Genomic DNA, 18,500 nt, shown 5'->3' on the forward strand with positions numbered 1-18,500 from the left:
CAGCACAATCCACCCCCTCGGACTGAAACAGGGTGCTGTAGGAAGAAAATGCCTCGGTGGTCATGGAAGACTCGGAACTACTTGACCCCCTTTCCACCGTTTCAAAGTGAGTGCTGTATGGGAGTGACTTTCTTTAGGAAGCACACCTGCATGTACCTGCTGCCATCCATCACAGTGTTCCCGGGATAAAGATGCCTTCTGAATTCACTTATAATAACCCATTATAAGTGTCTGCCCATAGTGGGAGCAGAGGTTGAAGTAGCTGTCCAGAGCCAACTGCATCAGCAGCGAGATGTGAAAAACATCCCCCTGGGATGCTGTCAGGCGGGACACCTGTTAGAAGCTGAACTTGTAGCGGATCAGTTGGTCCTCCCCGGCCTTTGTGAGACTGGGTGACACAGGGAGTGTCAGGGCAGAAGGTCAGTTTACAGGGTGCACAGGACCCAGATTCATGGAGCCCAGAGAGGTAAAGGCCAGGACACACTGGGGTATCACCCTTCTCAAGATTTTTAATTATCACAGAGAGTCAGGACCTTGGTTATATGTCTCATCTGAAGGACAGCACCTTTTTACAGTCTAGTGTCTCTGTCACTATTCTTAGGACAGGCAACAGCATGAGTGTCTCCTACTGGCCCAACTAACACCTCTTCCAGTAGAAACCTTAGTTTTCCCAGGTACTGACCAGGATCATAAATGCTTAACATTGGTGGGTTTCCAGCTGTGAGTTGCAGGGTGATATGACCACATCTAAAGATAACAGTCCAGTCCAGCCTGGAGAGTCTCAGACTGCTCTGTCAATGCCAGTGTGGCTGATTATAATCTCAGTTAATAACTAATCCATTTGCTGGAGCAGTTATCTGCCGACCAGTAAATAAGAGAAGCATGTTTAGCCTATCAGTACTCACCTTTCAGTTGGTGTAGTTTGTCAGGGAGGAGAAAATGTTTCAATGTTCTGGCCAAACTTCTGTTAAGTATATCACAGCTAGTTTCAGAGACAAGCAGGCAGTCTAACACAGCCTGGAGAAAGTGAGAGGGGTTAATACAGACACACTGACTGACTGGACACTACAGTATATTAACACTGCACTGAGAAAGAGAGAGGTTAATTAATTTTATTGACAGAAAAATAAGATGTAAATTTTAACTCTTGGAACCCCCCCTCCAACCACCACCCCATCCCAAAAAAATAATAATTGGAATACCAAACTTTAGTCACAATTTACACAGAATGGTTTTGTAACACCAACATTTTTTAAAATTGCTTAGATTGTTATGGGATTTATAGAACAAATTCTAATTTTATCCTGCTCTTCACCAGCCCTTCAAACATCCTCACCACATCTACAGACCCAGAACCAGAGATATTATTTTTTCAAGTTTTGTAGATGGCAAGTTTGGCCTGGCACAACAGAAAGTTAGCAAGGAGGGTCTGAGTTTTTAGTTTTATTGCATCACCCACCCCAAACATAATGTCGTTGAAGGCCAGGCCAAGGTTGATAAAGAGCCAGATCAGCACAGCAAACATGGGTGACAGATGGGGGCAGGTGCTGTAGTAGTGGAACACTGTCTACCTCCGCGTGTAGAAGGGACAGTTGTCAAACACAGTCGGATCCAGAACCGACAAACAAATTGACTACCAGGGTGGTGTGCAGGACCCTCCACTGCAAATCACCAGCTCTTTTATTGAGGGGAAATCTGTAAAGGCTACCTTGTCACGAATGCAGTCCCAGAGCAGCACACGCCCACTCCACGCTGTGCCAGCAGTCCTGATCCATGTCCAGCAGGTGGTGGAGTTGTGTGACGTTGGCGAGGACCAGTCTGCCGGTAAAGTCCAAGGAGCGGCCTGGTTCTGTGTCCATTCGCGGATTGTGTACTAGCGGCTCTCAGAGTGTCCAGTATAGACTGGGCCGCTCCTCTTCTCTTCGCACGCGCAGATGCCGCAAGGCTTTCAAGAAACTACGCTGGAAAGACGGTAGTGGAGACGGGTCAACCCTGCTGGTGTCCATCAGGAAGAGAACAGAGTCGAGCCCGAGGTGTCCTGTTCGACGTAGCAGGGTGAAGGTCAGCTCCCTCCAGGACAGCGAGGTCGGGCCATACAGCAGCTTCCGTACTGCCTGCAAATGAAAGGCGTCCACCCGGCTCCGGATGTCAACGAGTCCTTGTCCTCCGTCCTCTCTGGGCAAATAGAGGACGCCCCTCTGCAGCCAGTGCAGTCCATCCCAGAAGAAGTTGAGGAGCGTGGCCTGCAGCTCCTCGACCAGTCCAGCTGGTGGCTCCAGCTGAAGCTCACTGAAGAAGGTGACCCTTTCCCTGCCGTCAGTGGATGTGTAAATGTTAATAAAAAAGGTTTTCTTCCCGTAAACTACTCGCATGAGTAACAGGCGACCTTTCACCACCTCACGGACGGGGATAGAGAGGGGCTTGAACCCCACAGCGAACAGCACCGCGACCCCCGCACTCACAGGGGACCCATGACTGTACACAATGTCCCCCTGCCACCCCTGCTGCCAGGCAATGATGTTGGATCTGTCAGTGTGGGTCTCCTGTGGGAAAGTCACCTGCAGGCTCTTTTCTTTAATGACCTCCAACACCGCTGCTCGCTTCAAACCCTTTGGCATCCATTAATGTTCTATCTACTTTAATGTTGCCCATGTTTGTGGAAAAGAAAAAAAGAACAAAATAAAACACGAACAGACACATAGTACGCAGACGGATCAGAATGTGATGCGAGAGACAGTACTCAGTCATGTTGAGGTGCATTCCACGGTCCTGCCATGCTCTTACCCATTAAGCTCTTCAGATGCCATCTCTCTTGATCGCTGAAGTAATTTGCACCGGAGCCCTTTCACAGGTGGTGTGTCACGGAGAGAACAAAGAGCTTGGTGTCGGCAAAAAAGTCCTCGACCACGGTTCCTCTCTTAATCTTCTCTAAAAATTCTGTGATGCTTTGGAAACTGTAGCCTCCTCTGTAGCTCTGCTGGGCTGAGGAGCCCAAGGCGACAGAGGAGTCTGTCAAGCCATCCTTATCATCGCTCCTGGGCATCCGCACTCTCCCAGTGTCAGAGTCACTCGACAGAGCCGCTCTCCAGCAAGCCCTCCATCCTGTTTTTTCTGCTCTGCACTCGGGACAGATTTTTTCATGTGCTTTCAAGTTTAATGTCATAATACTCATATACAGGTTTATGGTATAACAAAATGCTATTTAGCTAGCTCTCAGATGATAAGTAGTACAAAAAAAACAATACAATTGTATAATAGACAGAGACAACAGGCAGTGTGCAAAAACAACATCAGATGTGCAAAAACATGCATCAACAGAATGAAATTAAAGGATAGAAATTATGGGGAGTGAGCTTTTTGACATGTAAGGTAGATTTCAATGTGAGCTTGAGTTTTTGGTAAGAAAGAAGGCACTGTGAGGTTCAGATCATAGGTGAGAGGTGAGGTTAGAGTGAGAGAGGCTGGGAGTTTAATAGTTTGATAGCGCAGGTGTAAAAACCCCTGTCCGGTAGTCTCGTAGCCCAGGCCCGGATGCTCCAGTACTGTTTTCCAGATGGTAGAGGATCATACAGTCTGTAGCTGGAGTGTGTGGGGTCTTTGATGATGCTTAGAGCTTTCTTCAAGCACTGTCTGTCATACATTGACCTCTTAACTCTTTCTCTGTGGTGTCTTGAAACCATAGTCTATTTTTTCAGATGTTAACTCTTTTCCTCCCCACACTGCATCGACAGTTTTCACTGGCAAATGAGATGAGTCTTCCTCAGTTGATGTCACTGCCTGATCCCTCTCACCCTGACTCTCCTGAGCAGTGGGGCTCTGCAGCTCCCCTGCTCCGCTAGCACTCGTGTCTTACTCCCCGGTGTGGGGTGGAGGTGGGGGTGGGGGGTTCCCTGTTCTTCTGTGGGCTGTGGCAGTCCAATCTCTCCTACCTATTCTCCTGTGTGGGACACCTCCAGCAATCTCTTCTCCTGCAAACCGCCTGTGGGCTGTCTCCCCGCTGCCTCCCTGCGCTGCTCCGCTCCCCTCTGCCTGCCTGACCTCCAGTGCACCCTGGGACTGAGGGTACCTGCTCGTTTCATCCTCCATCTCCGGGCAGTTCTTCACCATGTTCCCCTCGCTCCCGCACCTGAAGCACTTCATCAATTCCGAAGTAGCGAATACCACATAATCACAGTTGTCAATTCAAAATTTAAGTGCCACATTGATCACTTCCAGGGTTTTTTTCCACCAAGATCACGTACACTTGTCTTCAGAAAGACATGATTTGCTTTAGCTGTGGTGCCCTGCAGCCCAGAGGGACATCAGAGAGACCACCTGTCTGTACAGGGACAGCTTCCTCTCCAGCAGCTCGTTCCATATAAACGGAGGCACATTGGAGAGGGCAGCACCAGGAAGAAGGTACCGTTCAAGACAACCCCCTTCTCCACCGGGGTGTTTGCCAGATCAGTAGACTGTAGGAAAACAACTATCCCTCCACTCATGCAAGAAACGGACTTGATCTTGCAGCCCACGACCTTCCCAACTGTACATATGCACCGCTCCAGTGGACAGAACTCCACAGGGGAAATTTTAACACCATGGCGCCACGCAAGCTTCTCAAATGAGAAGTCTGGAGGATCAGAGCCCCCAGAGCTGCCTATGGAATGAAAATAAACCAATTTTTTACCAAACCCTTTTTTTTCCCCCAAAAAAATGACAAAGAAAACACAAACCAGTGAACAAACACTGCCACACGATTCAAACACTCTAAGGCTACACCCACCCACTCACTCAGTCTCATGAGAAAACACAGTGAGACAGTGAATACAGGCACTGACTGACTGGACACTACAGAACATTAACACTGCACTGAGTGAGAGAGGAAATTTCATGAGGCTGGTGGTAAATATCTTGTCCAGGAATATCGGGGCTGTAGCGGGTCAGATCTATAGATATAGTGAAGATGTTAGTGGAGATGGTGTGTCTGGTCTATGTGTAAGAGATGTGCAGGAAGAATAATCTGTGATCTGGGAAGAAGAGAACCCCTTTGGAAGAGCGGTGCTCCTCACAGGAGAGAATAAAAAAAAAATTCAGGGATGCTGATTTTTCTCCTTGGGGGAATTAAAATCACTCAGCAGGAGAGAGGTTAATAATGGCTTTCTCCCCACTGCAACTTCTGTGCCTCCACTTGGGAGATATTTTGTCTTCTCCCACTGAATGATACCTCTTCCTCCAAATGACTTCTTTGTCTTACCTGCCCAACTGTATGATCAGATAGTAGAGAGACACACACTCCCAGTCCCAGTATGAACTACCCTCACATTACCATCACTGGCTGGAGTCATCCCTGTTCTTACTGGGAGCTAATCATTAACATCACTGCTGCAGTATGCTGCTCCATACTGGTACTGAATAGGTTTTCAGACCTACAGCATCCCTTATCAACCCAGCACAACCCCGGAGCCAGGACCCTGTGTGACTTTCCATAGACTGTCCCCTGTTCATGGTGTATCAGATACACTGCAGTGTTTGAGCTGCTCCTCTCTCTCTGCCTGGTGTTGTCTCAGGGGTCAGATTGTTCAAGGGATGCCCTTGACACAGATGTCTCAGCTGCACGCACATTCTTGTAAGAACCCCCCCCCCCACCCCCTAGCTGTCCTTCACCTTGAGCCCTGGAAAAGGAAAGAGTGGGAGAGAGTCCTGTTCATTAATCTCTCTCTCTGCAGTGTCTGTCCTCACACAACATTCAGGCAAGCAGGGTCACTGATATTACTCCCAGGTCAGCGCCTGCTGTCCACTGTTAGCCAGCTGACTGTTCTGTGGTAGTGAGAATGAGTGCCCGGTTTCTGGTACTCAATCTCTGTACTCATTCCAGCTGACAAACATTTCTGGAACCTGCAGTACTTCCATTCTCTCCTTTGTCTTCCTGTGACATCGTAGTCCTGAATTATATCACATACATATCTCTGATTAATCCATCAATACATTATGACCAGTATGACCACATGTTCTAAAGATACCAGTCCAGTCTGGAGAGTCGCAGACTGCTCTGTCAGTGCCAGTGTGAGTCTCATTATAATATCCAGTAGCTAATCCAGCTCACAGCAGATTGCTGGATCAGGTAGCTGCTGAACAGATAGGTAAGAGAAGCAAGTTTAGCCCATCTAGCCTGTCTGTCCTCTCCTCTCACTCAGCGGACAGTTTCTGAGGGAGAACAGGTTTCAAAGCTCTAGGTAACCTCCTGTTCAAACAGGAGTACAACATAGCCAGGTTCAGAGATGAGCAGGCAGTCAGACACAGCAGTACGGGAGCACTTCAGAGATGAACCGGGAGGAACAAGTCAATACTTGAGCAGGCTGGGACCCCTCTGTGTCACTCTCAAATCAAAACAGTCCTGTTTCTCAAATCTAAAGAGTCCATCTTTCTTCTTGCCTCTGGAGAGAGAGAGGGGTTAATACAGACACAATGACTGGACCTTACAGTATATTAACACTCCACTGCTGGTTCGTGAAGAGACACACAGCAACTCCTAAAGGAAGATGGTGAAGATGAACACTCAGAACAGAGTACTAGAAAGAAAACACTCCAAATGGCACTCTAGCATAAGAGGCCAGCATCTTATTCATGAGACCACTAGAAGTTGAGACTGAGGTACTGAGCTTACCACACTGGAGCTGGTCTGCTCTCTGTTTCTTGTGCTTTTTATCTTCTGCACAGGGCAAACATAGCGGCCGGCCTTTGGGACTTGAGAGGTGGGTTCTCCCCTGTGTTTCACTCCTCTGAAGTTCAAGCTTTCAGTACTTGACAAGTCTGGTATCAGAAATGGAAGAGTAAAAAAAAGTAGTAAAGTCCAAAAACGCTATGCAAAAATTCTTAATCAAATAAACAAGCAATAAGTCCAAAACACGGTAGAGGGCAGTAGAATGAGGCAAACAAATCCAAAAACAAGAGGCGAGAGTGAAAAACCACGAAACAGGTAAATGTCAGTAATAATCCAAAAAAGAAAGGAGTTGGAGAAGTATGCGCACTACAGGAGCTCAGGGAGACTACCACAGTGAGCGAGGAACAGGGGGAAGAGGAGAACTAAAATAGTTAAGGCAGGGAAAAGTGATAGGCTAATCACTTACGGCGTGAGCATTTGGGAAAGAGTGTGCACCTGGATATGTGAGAATGAGTGGAATGCGAGCATGTGGGAATAAGGGTGCATGTGGAATGCGTTATATTTGAACACTTTGCATCTAACTTTCTCCAGCTCCACCCTGTAGCAACAACCCTGATTACTGTTCATGAGCTCCTGGCCCCCCTTGTTCCCAGTGGAACCTGTGTGGAGCAGCAGCAGAACCAGAAGATGGGGTTTGTGTTTCTTTATATTGTCTGCTATTGTAAAACAAGTTACCACTTCAGGATAAAGACCCTCCCTCTTTGTCCCTTATTCCCAGGGCTGAACCTGTTTCTCAGTTGGGTGCTCAAAAGCTCATCAACAGCCTTCTAGATCAGCAGTACTGTACTGGGTACAACAGGCCCTGCTGTGAGAGTGGGGGATATGTTCTTGTAGAGCTCTAATCCTCCTGAACTGCATCTCTCCTCTCCCAGTTACTCATGCAGTTATGTCAGTCTATAAACTCCAGCGGTACCCTATTGCTCTTGTTCAAATTATTTTAAAATGCAGTGGGTGATGTTTTCATGATACATGACAAAGGGGTTCTTTTCCTTCAGCTCATGTAGCCTCCAAGGCAACCCCGTGTACACAAACCCATATAGAGTTTGCATCAGTAAGGTCAGTAATGAGCTCAGTCAGACCCAATCCACTGCTTTCACCCCCAACACCCCTTAACCTGGGCTTTAACCACTACCTGTTGCTCCTCACATTGAGTCTTTCACCACCACAATATCAATGAAATGAAAGAACAGTTTTTTGTACCATGTTCTAGTTTTGTGGGCCAAATTGTAATCCTTTATAAGAGCATCCAACAAATCCACCCCCATGTGCTGATTGTAGTCCTTGCCATTCCTATTCCCAACACCATCCTGAACCTGCCAAGACCCATCGAGTTCTTTCACCTTGTGATGGACTGTCTCCACTGTATGCCTTGTGGATGGTACTACACATGGTCACCCATGTGTGTCCATCCACTTGGTGAACAGTAGTTCTCCAGCCCTTATCCAGCGCAAGGAGCCCCTTTCAGCCTTTTTAGGATGTTTTGTTTTGTGCGGGGGAAACCCACATGGTTCTCTCTTATCATGCCACAGGCACCAAATTTCATTTTGAAGAGGTCCCAGAAAAGGGCAGAGCTGGTGTAGAAATTGTCAATGTAAACATTATAACCTGTACCCAGGTATGAAACTTTCAAGAGGTTCAGAACTAATTCATAGCTCAGCCCTTTTCCGGTGGCAAAGGGTGATTTTCCTGTATAGATTGAGAAATCACAGGTGTAACCTGTGGAGGCATCAGCAAACACGCACAGCTTGAAGCCCCACTTAGTGGGCTTCCCCTTCATGTACTGCCTAAAGCCTATTCTTGTCTTTGAGGCCACCATCCTTTCATCGACAGACAGATTCTATCAGGGCTGATAAAATGATTTACATGCTGTTAGGATGGAGTCTAACAGGCGTCTAAGGCAGCAAAGGGGGTCATATTCTGATGTCCCGCTTTTTAGATCACTTTCCCTGTCCTCCTCTGGATCAGGAAGGTGAAGTGTCCAGGATATTGCCTCAAATTTTGATCTGGTCATAATCGACCAGCAGAAAGGAACATCATAGGGCTCCCTAGGACTCCAATAGGGTCTCATATTATGAGATGTGAGGAGCCCCATAAAAATAAAAATTCCTATAATTATACAGGTCCACTACGGACACTGACTGTCACTCTGACTTTGAACCCTGAGCCTTTTGCTTGTCTGCATTTTTGTTCATGTTATTGCACAGTATGCACATAACTTCCATGCTAAAAAAACAGCTGTAACAAATCTAACGGGAAGTATGTTTTGGAAGTGTCCAGCTGGACACCTGGTGTCCATGCTGGACTGAACCTAAACTTTTCCAATGTCACATCCTGCTCTGCTTCAATCTTCCACCTGTCCTCTGGCTCTTCCGTTGGTGGAGGGGCTTCTTCTCTTCCTGCCCTGAACAGGTCTTGTGGAGTGGGAATCTTCCACCCTCTCTTTGGCAGAGGAATCTCAGCACTTGAGGGGGTGGAGGGTTCTTTGATATCCTCACTGATAAACAAAAGGAAGTTAGAAATAAGTACTGAAACTAGGAATGAGTTTCATGATTTTATTACTGACCAACAGCCTTTGTTGCTAGGTGACAAAGTTAGGGCAAGAGGATAGCACTCCACATGTGTAATGATTGAGCTGCAGACCAATGCTTTGGAGAATGAGCAAGCTTTGCCTGGCTATAATTGCAGAAGGGTGTTAATTCACACTTTAGTGCCAGGTGACCAAGGACCCCCTCTGATCTTCTAAAAAAAACTAATAAATATGCATAGAAATATAAAAACACAGACAATAGTGTTTTAAAATCATGTCCAAGAACTTTATGAAGACTGTAAGATGCAAAAAGCAGCAGTTTCAGAGGTTTGTAAACAGCCAACAAGGAAACATAACAGCTTTATACTCAAAACTATAATAGCCAAACGTTTGCTTTGGCTGCATTGTCCATGAGACTCAGAAGGATTACCTTTCAATATTTGCAGTAAAACAAAAACATGCAAAGACTTTCTTTGCAGAAAACAATATTTGCAAATCTAATATTTCTTTGTTTCTAATAAGACTCAAAAAGACCACTCATATTCACAACATATAACCAATAAGCATTTCTCATTCCCATATATACAGATAACGTTCGATCTAACGGTGTTATTGAGGTTTATAACTAATAATAGCAAAGGTCTGGATTGTATAAACAAAACAAAAATACTCACAATCCAGCAGTGGGTCCAGTCCTTCATCAAAGGCGTCTTCAGAAAAAGAAGATGCACATCTTACTCTTCCCATGAATCGCCCGAATATATTTCTTCAAGTACCTGAGCAGCCGTCTTTTGGCTTTTTCGGCGCTCTGCTTGCCATTTAATTTTTGGGGATAAACCCTTCCGTTTACGCAAAAGGGCGATTAGGTGCGCTCTGAGGAAGTGCGTCTGGGAAGATGCGTTCCTTTTGGTTTGGTTTCAGACCGCCCCAATTTATTGAGCAGCTTTATAGACCCACTCTAAATTTCTAGTGGTCAAACATTCACTGATTGACAATCTTTTCCACAAATCAAAACAGCAAATAGGCACAGAAAAACTGTTGCGTTATTTGGAAGAAGCCACAAGATTTTTAAAGGAAGCTCCAATGAAAAAGGTATGCGGATCCTATGCAGACGATGGAGCAGGTAGATATCTGAAATAGGCGTATAATCCGAAACGTCAGGCGAGATCGTGGTCAAAAGGCGAAAGGTAGTTCATAAACCAGGAGATACGGAGATAGACGTACAATCCAAAACAGAAAGCAAGGTACAAGGTCGAGGGGCAAAAGGGTAATCAAATCAAATCAAATCAAAGTGTATTTATCAAATGCACAACAATATGGTGTTCAGCAGTAGTTGCTGGCAATGAAATGTCTTTTTCTGCGAGCTCACAAAAATTACAAGAATCACAAAAATCACAAAAATTCACAAGAATACAAAAATCACAAAATTGAGGTTACATTTTTGAAATGGAATAAAACTCAATATGAGTAGAGCTGTTATGTGTCCATGGTGTGTGCAATATATACAGTTATGCTGAATATAGTGAGAATTGTGTGTCCATGTAGCCATTACAGGTGATTTGCAAAGGAGCTGCAGGTTGGCTATTTAGCAGTCTTATTGCCTGGAGGTAGAAGCTGTTCCGTAGTCTGTTGGACTTGGACCGAATGCTTTGGTACAGTTAACCGGACGGTAGGAGGGAAAACAGTTTGTGACTGGGATGACTGGGGTCCTTGAGAATGGACCTGGCCTTCTTCAGACATCTAGCTGAGTAGATCTCCTGGATGCTTGGTAGCTCACAGCTGGTGAGAAGCTGCGCTGACTTCACCACCCTCTGCAATACCTTGCGATCCCGGGCGGAGTAGTTCCCATACCAGGCAGTGATGCAACCAGTCAGGATGCTCAAATTATCAAATTATTAAAATAATAGTTATTAAAATATCAGATTGTGTTTCTGCAACATTTCGTGCACAATACGTCATTTTTATCTAATAATAAAACAACAGCCACAACAAGAGCTTTACACGCAGTCTGGGGTATTTTCCAATCAGACGTGAGGTGAATTCAGAACAGGAGCCTCTGCTTCGTCATTTATTGAGCTTTTGGTCAATGTCTGAATGAAACAGATTCACTATTTTAACTCTTTGATTAAACAAAGTACACGAAAGGTGCCTTCCTTTGAGCCAGAATTGAACCAGCAACCTAAGGATTCCCTGCTATTACCCACTACAGTCCTCCACTCGACCAACTGAGCTATCAAAGGGATGTTGGTAATTGCTCTTTGACCCATACTGCCCAATGTAGTGAAATGTTCCAGGCGATTTAAATCCCAGATTGACATCGTTTCCAACTCGTTTCCTTTTTATTTACTTGAATTTAAGCTGCGAACCAGGATTCTCTGTATAAACTTGCAGGGATATTAAAAAATGTTTGATGGGGTATCAATTATTCGGAAATGGACTCCTTTTTTTTCTTGGGGGATCATATTAAACATTTCATTTGGATCTACAAGAGGATCACCATGAGGAACAAAACTAAGTTTCATTCTGTGTTTATTAGAAGCATTATCACAGCTAATGCATGTAAAGCCTTTAGTATGCAACAGTGAGAGTTCAGTTATGCCGGAGAACTGAAATTTAGTAAATCCATATTTAAATAGATTGCAAATCTTCAAAGTGTTTTGTCACTGCAAATATTATTACAGGGATTTACCAGCTGCCGGACGTGCTTGTTTTGGGATTATTTCCAATAAGTATCCCATTAGTAGTTGTGTGTCCTTACTGGTATCTTTTAAACATTAGATTAAACGGGACAGAGACAAAGTAACAATCCCATTTTAAGGTGTCCTGCATTTTAATTTACTGAACAGATAAATTGAAATGCTCTGATTCAGAGCCCCTGCAGTTCGTGCTAATTAGAACTACAACAATGCTCCTGAGTCCTGGGCACTACACTGAGCGCACGTTCAGCTGGGCTCTGACTTTGTTAAGCACGACTTCTTGTTGCAGTTGAGCTCAGAGCTAGATATGATCTCCATATTCTACCGCAATAAGTAGTCTGAAACTTAGTAAATAGTACACAGTTTTTAACTGAAGTCAGGTTGTTAAAAAATTAAACCAGCACCCTGTCACTGAAACTTACCCCGGTCTTCCGCGTGACAAGCGGGGGTACTCAACACTGTACTAACAAGGAGCGGTTGTCCGCAGTTGAGCGTGAGCTCTGATTACTGTCAGCAGACATTTCTTGATTTCCAATGACGTTTTCTTCTGCTCTCAGCTTTTTACCGGTCATAAATGCTCAAGAAGTAATTCATTTGAGTTTGAAGTCTGTCTCTGTTACCTTCGGTCCTGATAAAGAAAAGCCGTGCGTGGGAGACTCCCTCTCTGAAGAAGTTTGCCGTCACCCTGCAAGAAAAGAGAGCCATCATTCACCGAAACAACCACTAAGACAATTAACATTAAACACGTGAAATGCGAGATGTTGTGGAAATGTTTTCTACTTAGAGATTCTATCGTTTCTACTCTAATGAGAGAGGCTCTTTGTCGGAAGTAAGATTTGAACAAACGTCTCCAGGGGAAACTGCGACCTCAATGCAACGCCTTAGACCACCAGGCATCCTGTCTGTGGCTCTTATATTGCATTATATGTTTTATTTATTTCTACTTGTTGATAGGAAAAAAAGTGAAATCGTGTAATTTGGGAAATGTATTTTTTTCATGGGGAAAACTAGCCTGAGCAAATGTAAAGTTAAGAGCAGCGCTCAATTAAAACCATCAGAAGCCGAAAGCGCTTCTTATGCGGATCAGTATATTCCGATGCCGGTGGTTCTGCAGAAGAAATAAGAAAAGCCGAACTGAAAGCACTGTGTTGCCATTACGGCTACTTTGGCTGCAGCTGCTTTAAGATCTACTCAGCGGGCACAGAAAGTTGTATGAGGTCAGACAGGTTTGCGCTGTCTAAATAACAGTGTGCAAATTTAAACTTATTTAAACAAGACTATTTACAATGTAATACATGCTCCAAAAGCGTTAATACTGCACTGGCTGCTATTTGAAACGCCTCCATAAATGACGCGTAATAGAGATTGATGCAGGTGGCTTTTATGCTTCACAATACATTGCAATCAGGAAAATAAACCAATTAGAAATATGCAATACAACGTCTTTGAGTTCGGCTCTTCTTATTTCTTCTGCAGAACAACTGGTATGGGAATGTACTGATCCGCATAAGTAGCGCTTTCGGTTTCTGATCGTTTTTATTGAGTGCTGCTCTGAACTTTACATTTGCTTGTGCTAGTTTTCCACATGAAAAAAAATAAATTTCCCTAATTACATGATTTCACTTTTTTTCTTATCAACGAGTAGAAAGAAATAAAACATATAATTCAATATAAACGCCAGAGGCAAGTTGGCTGGAGGTCTAAGGCGTTGCGTTCAGGTCGCAGTTTCCCCTGGGGATTTTGTTCCAATCCCACTTCTGATAAAGAGGTTTTCTCGTTTTTCTCTTTGAATAGACAATCAAGTTCTTAACAAATTTCATATATTAGACTTCCGCAATACGTTTTGGCTTTAACAGGAAACTGTGCGCTTCCACAGAAAGAGTAACAAGAAGAGACGTTTCCATGTTACTTGTAGACTTAGATAAAGGAACGTGGCGGTGAATGAAAGAGGCACGGATGGGGTTCGGACCCGCGATCTTCGGTTTACGAGACCGACGCCTTACCACTTGGCCACCGTGGGGAGAGGGTCAACTTACTATATGTTGAATCAACGCTAGTAGTTTTACTGTTGTAATAGAGGAACAAGAGGCGCAGTCGGTAGAGCTTGCGACCTTTTAGTTCAAAATCGTTGATTCATGGGTTGTTTGTGTCCTTTCGGATCCCTCTAATCTTTTAGTAGGACAGTGCAAGCGGGACGTGATAGGGTACAGTGACTCCCAATGTCATATGAGCTGTGTGTAAGTTAGCTTTCTTAACGCTATGGGGCTCGATTCAGATATCGCTGTGAAAGCAAGGGAGGAGCAAAGGTTTTTTCTAAATTGAGGGTGATCTGCTCCCGAGTAAGTATAAACACCTGAGCGTTTACTGTTTACTGTTGTGTTACTGTGATAAAGGAACACCGCACTTTATCAAAATACTGCTGCTTCCTAATTTTACATAATGGTATTTAGACCGGGGAGAGTGGCTGCATTCCAAGAGGCTAAAAGTTGATTTCACAAAGCCCCCATTTAATAAAATACATTAGAAACCGCAAGGAAAACAGTATGTTTTAATAAGTCTTCTCCTGGTTTTACATTATTGTAGTCTTTCACATTTGAATGCATACCTTACCGTAAATCTTACCTAGATTACAGGCAATGCAAACAGTTCTTAATGCACAAAGTCTATTTATAGTTGACTTTCTGCTAATCACATCTAATAGTTCATGAATCTTCCTGCCCATCGTGTGCCTGCTAAGCGGTTTCTTCGTTTTCCTTCTCCTGTCTATGTCAGCGAGCACATCAAGATGGGAAAAATTTAACAGGGAAAAAGAGTAGCTGGTAGGAGTGGGATTTGAACCCACACCTCGATCTGGAGACAAGAATACCCGTGAGAGCTAGAAAAACATGAGTATTTGATCATGGTGCGTTGGTGGTGGTGGAGGGGAGTCCCCATTACCTGTAAAGCGCTTTGAATGGTGCTTTAGAACACTCAACCATCCTGACAGGTGATGGATGAATGGAGGTGTATTGAATACACCAGTAGTTCACTAACCTGAGTTGCTTTGCTGGAGAAGTGCCATGTTACCTGTTGTAAATGTCAAACGTACAAACGTGTTGTACTTTCCAACGTTTGAGTAATATTTTCCAAAGCTAGGGCGCACTTGTCTTCACAATCTGGATTATCTCAAAAGCAATGATGTCTGTGTAAAACAGATTTTATTTTCGGGAACCGACGTTGTATTGCATATTTCTAATTGATTTGTTTTCATGATTGTAATGTATAGTGGAGCATAAAAAACATCTGCAAAAATCTCTATTACGCTTCTTTAATGATGGCATTTCAAATAGTAGCAAGAGCGAGGATCAAATCCCCCTCCAGGCGATAGTTGCCTCACGCTCTGAGCAACCAAGTCCTGCTTATTCCCGCTGTGGGTCGCGGATGGTGTGTTTTGGTATTTACTCGAAATTACGGAGGATACATGGGACTGCATTTACCTGATAACATACCGTGATCTCTAGTACCTAATGAGCTTTGATAATTCAGCTTGCTTATCGCTTTGGGCTCAATTCAAAAGTTGCAGTGAAAGCTGGAGCTGAGCAGGATTCTGTTTAAATGGAGCCAGATCTGCTCACGAGCGGGGAAACACTTCAGCGTTTACTAATTGAAGACCACAATCCGCTAAAACACCCCTGTTTCTTAGACTGAAAGAAGCTAAAAGCATTTTTGAACATGGGTTATATTGTAAATACTGTTATTAATAAGCTTATTCGCATACTGTCGGTTATTTAGACGGTGCAAAACAGGCTGCCCTTATAAAACTTTCTGTGCCCGTTTTGACCAAGGAGAAAGTATTTCTGATGGAGCGCTATGCGAAAAGATTTAATTAGCTTTACCCCTGCCAATGATTCAGCATGAAGAAGTAAAAGTTTCAAAGGAAAAAGCAGCTCGCTAACACAGCCAATATTAAATGTATTTGCCGGCACCCTATCATGTGCATTGGCTAAAAAGTGATCTCGGCAATGTTCCCAAAGTAAAGCTGAAAGTGCCAAAGAGCATTTCTGTTGAGAAAACTGCCTTGATGTTAAGCTTAGAGAGCCTGTCTTCTAGAAGTTCTATCTCTAAACACCTTGTGCAGCCTCCCGACAGACTAACAAATATTTTTTTTGAGAAATGGGCTCACACACCGGAAGACAATAACGTTTATCTACATTCGAGTATGTGAATAACAATTTAACAGAAAAAAGTTTGTAAATGAGATTTTGCAAAAATTCAATAAATTGTCTATTAACAGTAAGAAATTATTAAGAAAGTAATATATTGTTTTATTTAATAAACTTTAAGACAATGAAGAGAGTTTACAGATCATATCCTTCGCTTTTGTTCTTTCAACTTAAGCGTTCAGGATCCAAGCCCATGTGCGGATGGTTGTATTTCTTAAAATAACTTTTAATCATCAAAAGTCGTTGTGTAGTCCTTCAGTTCTTTCTCGAGTTGTACCGTGGATATTTCATACGATCAATACTTTTCATGATCATTTGCATTTTTCTTTTCAAACGGAAAAAGTTCAAAGTGTCCTTATAACCGTGCTCCACATCTACACGAGAGCGCTTGTAAGAGTACAGGACACGCAGTGAGGAATTCGCGCAGCTTTCAGTTTAGTGTGGAGTCCAGAGGGAGGACTCGCTCACTGAATGATCTCTCAAGAGATTCAACGGGTGTTTTCTGCAAAAGCCATGACAAGTGTGAAGAACAGAACTAAATGTTTTGGAGTTACATTTAAAACAGGAGAGAACACTGTAGCACTTCGAGTGTGTCTAAATTTAATTGTGTAAACCTGGCTGTCTATAAACACAGACAAAGAGTTCTCACTCAACAGAAGATTGCGATGTGAGCACAGTAATATAAAGCACTTGGCAATGCCAGGGATTGAACCCAGGACCTCATACATGCAAAGCATGTACTCTACCACTGAGCTACATCCCCAATGTGTAAGGTTATGGAAGAGACTTAGGGATGTGCAGATGCTCGCTGACCACAATCCACCACTCATGAAGAATGCCTGCAGTTTCCCACTTTCGCGTTTCCTTTACTACAGTGCTCTACTTCCAGAGACTGGCCACAAATGAATCAGTTATTTTTAAATCCAGTCACATGGGCGACGGTGGTTGATTCCTCGATGGGGGAGTGCTTTTTTCAACCTTCTTACTCGACTGTCTTTCAATTCTGTTTTCTTTGAAAGCTTTTTGCATCTTTTAAGTGCTCTTGATTAAACTATGCATAGAAAAACAGCAGTACTGATGATTTTCAAGGACTGACGCACACTCGTTCTGTACAACTCCAGTGATAAAGCCCTGTCTGTAAATATTGTAGAAGAACACAAAACTGTGAAACATCGCTCCAACCACAGTAATGGTAACAGGAAGGATCGTGTTCTTATTTAATATGTCCTTTTGAGATGCCTTGTCAACGCACACAGGCGTTAGAGCTGAATATTTTTAGTGGTGGTTGTAAACAATCATGGAACATGTTATTTCGATACTAGGAAGAAAGGAGCAGACTCTTAAACTTTAAGAGACAGAAACGACACCTAATCACAGCGAACATTAATTAAAATGACATCACAACAAAAGAGCGGAGCCTTGAGTGAATCAAATTAGTTTCAATTGGTCGTCTGTGTCTTCATATTTTGTAGGTGAGGGAAAGGATTGCGAAAGTGTGCAGTTGCTTCTTAGAAGTGTGTTGGTGATACAGGCGCCTTCCAAATAATTGAGCTGGGTTTGAATCCCGACCAGTGCATCACCAAATTTTTTAATGGTATCATGACATGTGGAAGTGATTGCACCTTCATCTTCTGAGATGCTTTCAAAAGCACAAATACTACTATCAACAGCATAAACCGGCACAAACGTAGCAATAACAAAGAAAGTGGGTTTCATCATTTGTGTTGTTTGTAGGGGCGCAACTCCTCGGCGATCTAATTAATTGAAGAGCAAAAATCAAAATCCTATGCTATTGCTGTTGCTTTTTTCATAGTTTCTTCAAATCCTTCATTTGAACGTCGATTTTGAAGGATATTCCACAAGAATTGTGGTTTTATTTTGATCGCCAATTTTATGATCTCGGCAGACATTCTTCCCTACTTAAAGCTGAAAGTGCCACAGATATTTCTGTTGAGAAAACAAACTTTTTTTTTCTGCCTTGATGTTAAGCTTAGAGAGCCTGTTTTTTAGAAATTCTATCTCTAAACACCTTGCGCAGCCTCTCGAGAGACTGAGAGTATTGCAAATCAGAGGATGCAAGGTCTTAAAAAACGTTAACAGCAGTAGGATTTGGACCCAAGATCCCATAGAAACTGGAGCCTAAAACCTAGCACCTTAGCAGGCTCGGCTACGCTACTGTCCGCGCTTTTGATTTCTGGCTTGGAAAATATGGGTATGGGGAGGTTGGCTTCAGCGCTTGTCCTCAGATGCTATGAAAGTTAAAGAAGGTCTACCAGCGGGTGTCTTCATCAGCAGCTGTAGGCGGTGCTCGGGGAAGAGCTGGTGCTGTTTTCAGCACAGGAAGTGAGAATGAGCGCAGTCCGGCTCCCAGCAGA

The 18,500-nt window shown here is 43.7% G+C and overlaps 2 non-coding genes and 1 pseudogene across 2 annotated transcripts; all 3 read right to left on the bottom strand.

Annotated features, from left to right (window-relative positions):
- The window catches only part of LOC138242482 (zinc finger protein 271-like), a 372,248-nt pseudogene that overhangs the window by 53,935 nt on the left and 299,813 nt on the right, over positions 1–18,500 (bottom strand).
- On the bottom strand, positions 11,379–11,467 carry trnay-gua (transfer RNA tyrosine (anticodon GUA)). Its single transcript is given in 2 exon segments — positions 11,379–11,414; positions 11,431–11,467. It is a non-coding gene; the product is annotated as a tRNA-Tyr (tRNA).
- trnaa-ugc (transfer RNA alanine (anticodon UGC)) lies at positions 16,817–16,888 on the bottom strand. The gene has a single exon. It is a non-coding gene; the product is annotated as a tRNA-Ala (tRNA).

The sequence above is a fragment of the Lepisosteus oculatus genome, chromosome 14, assembly GCF_040954835.1.
Source record: "Lepisosteus oculatus isolate fLepOcu1 chromosome 14, fLepOcu1.hap2, whole genome shotgun sequence".
Taxonomy (NCBI): domain Eukaryota; kingdom Metazoa; phylum Chordata; class Actinopteri; order Semionotiformes; family Lepisosteidae; genus Lepisosteus; species Lepisosteus oculatus.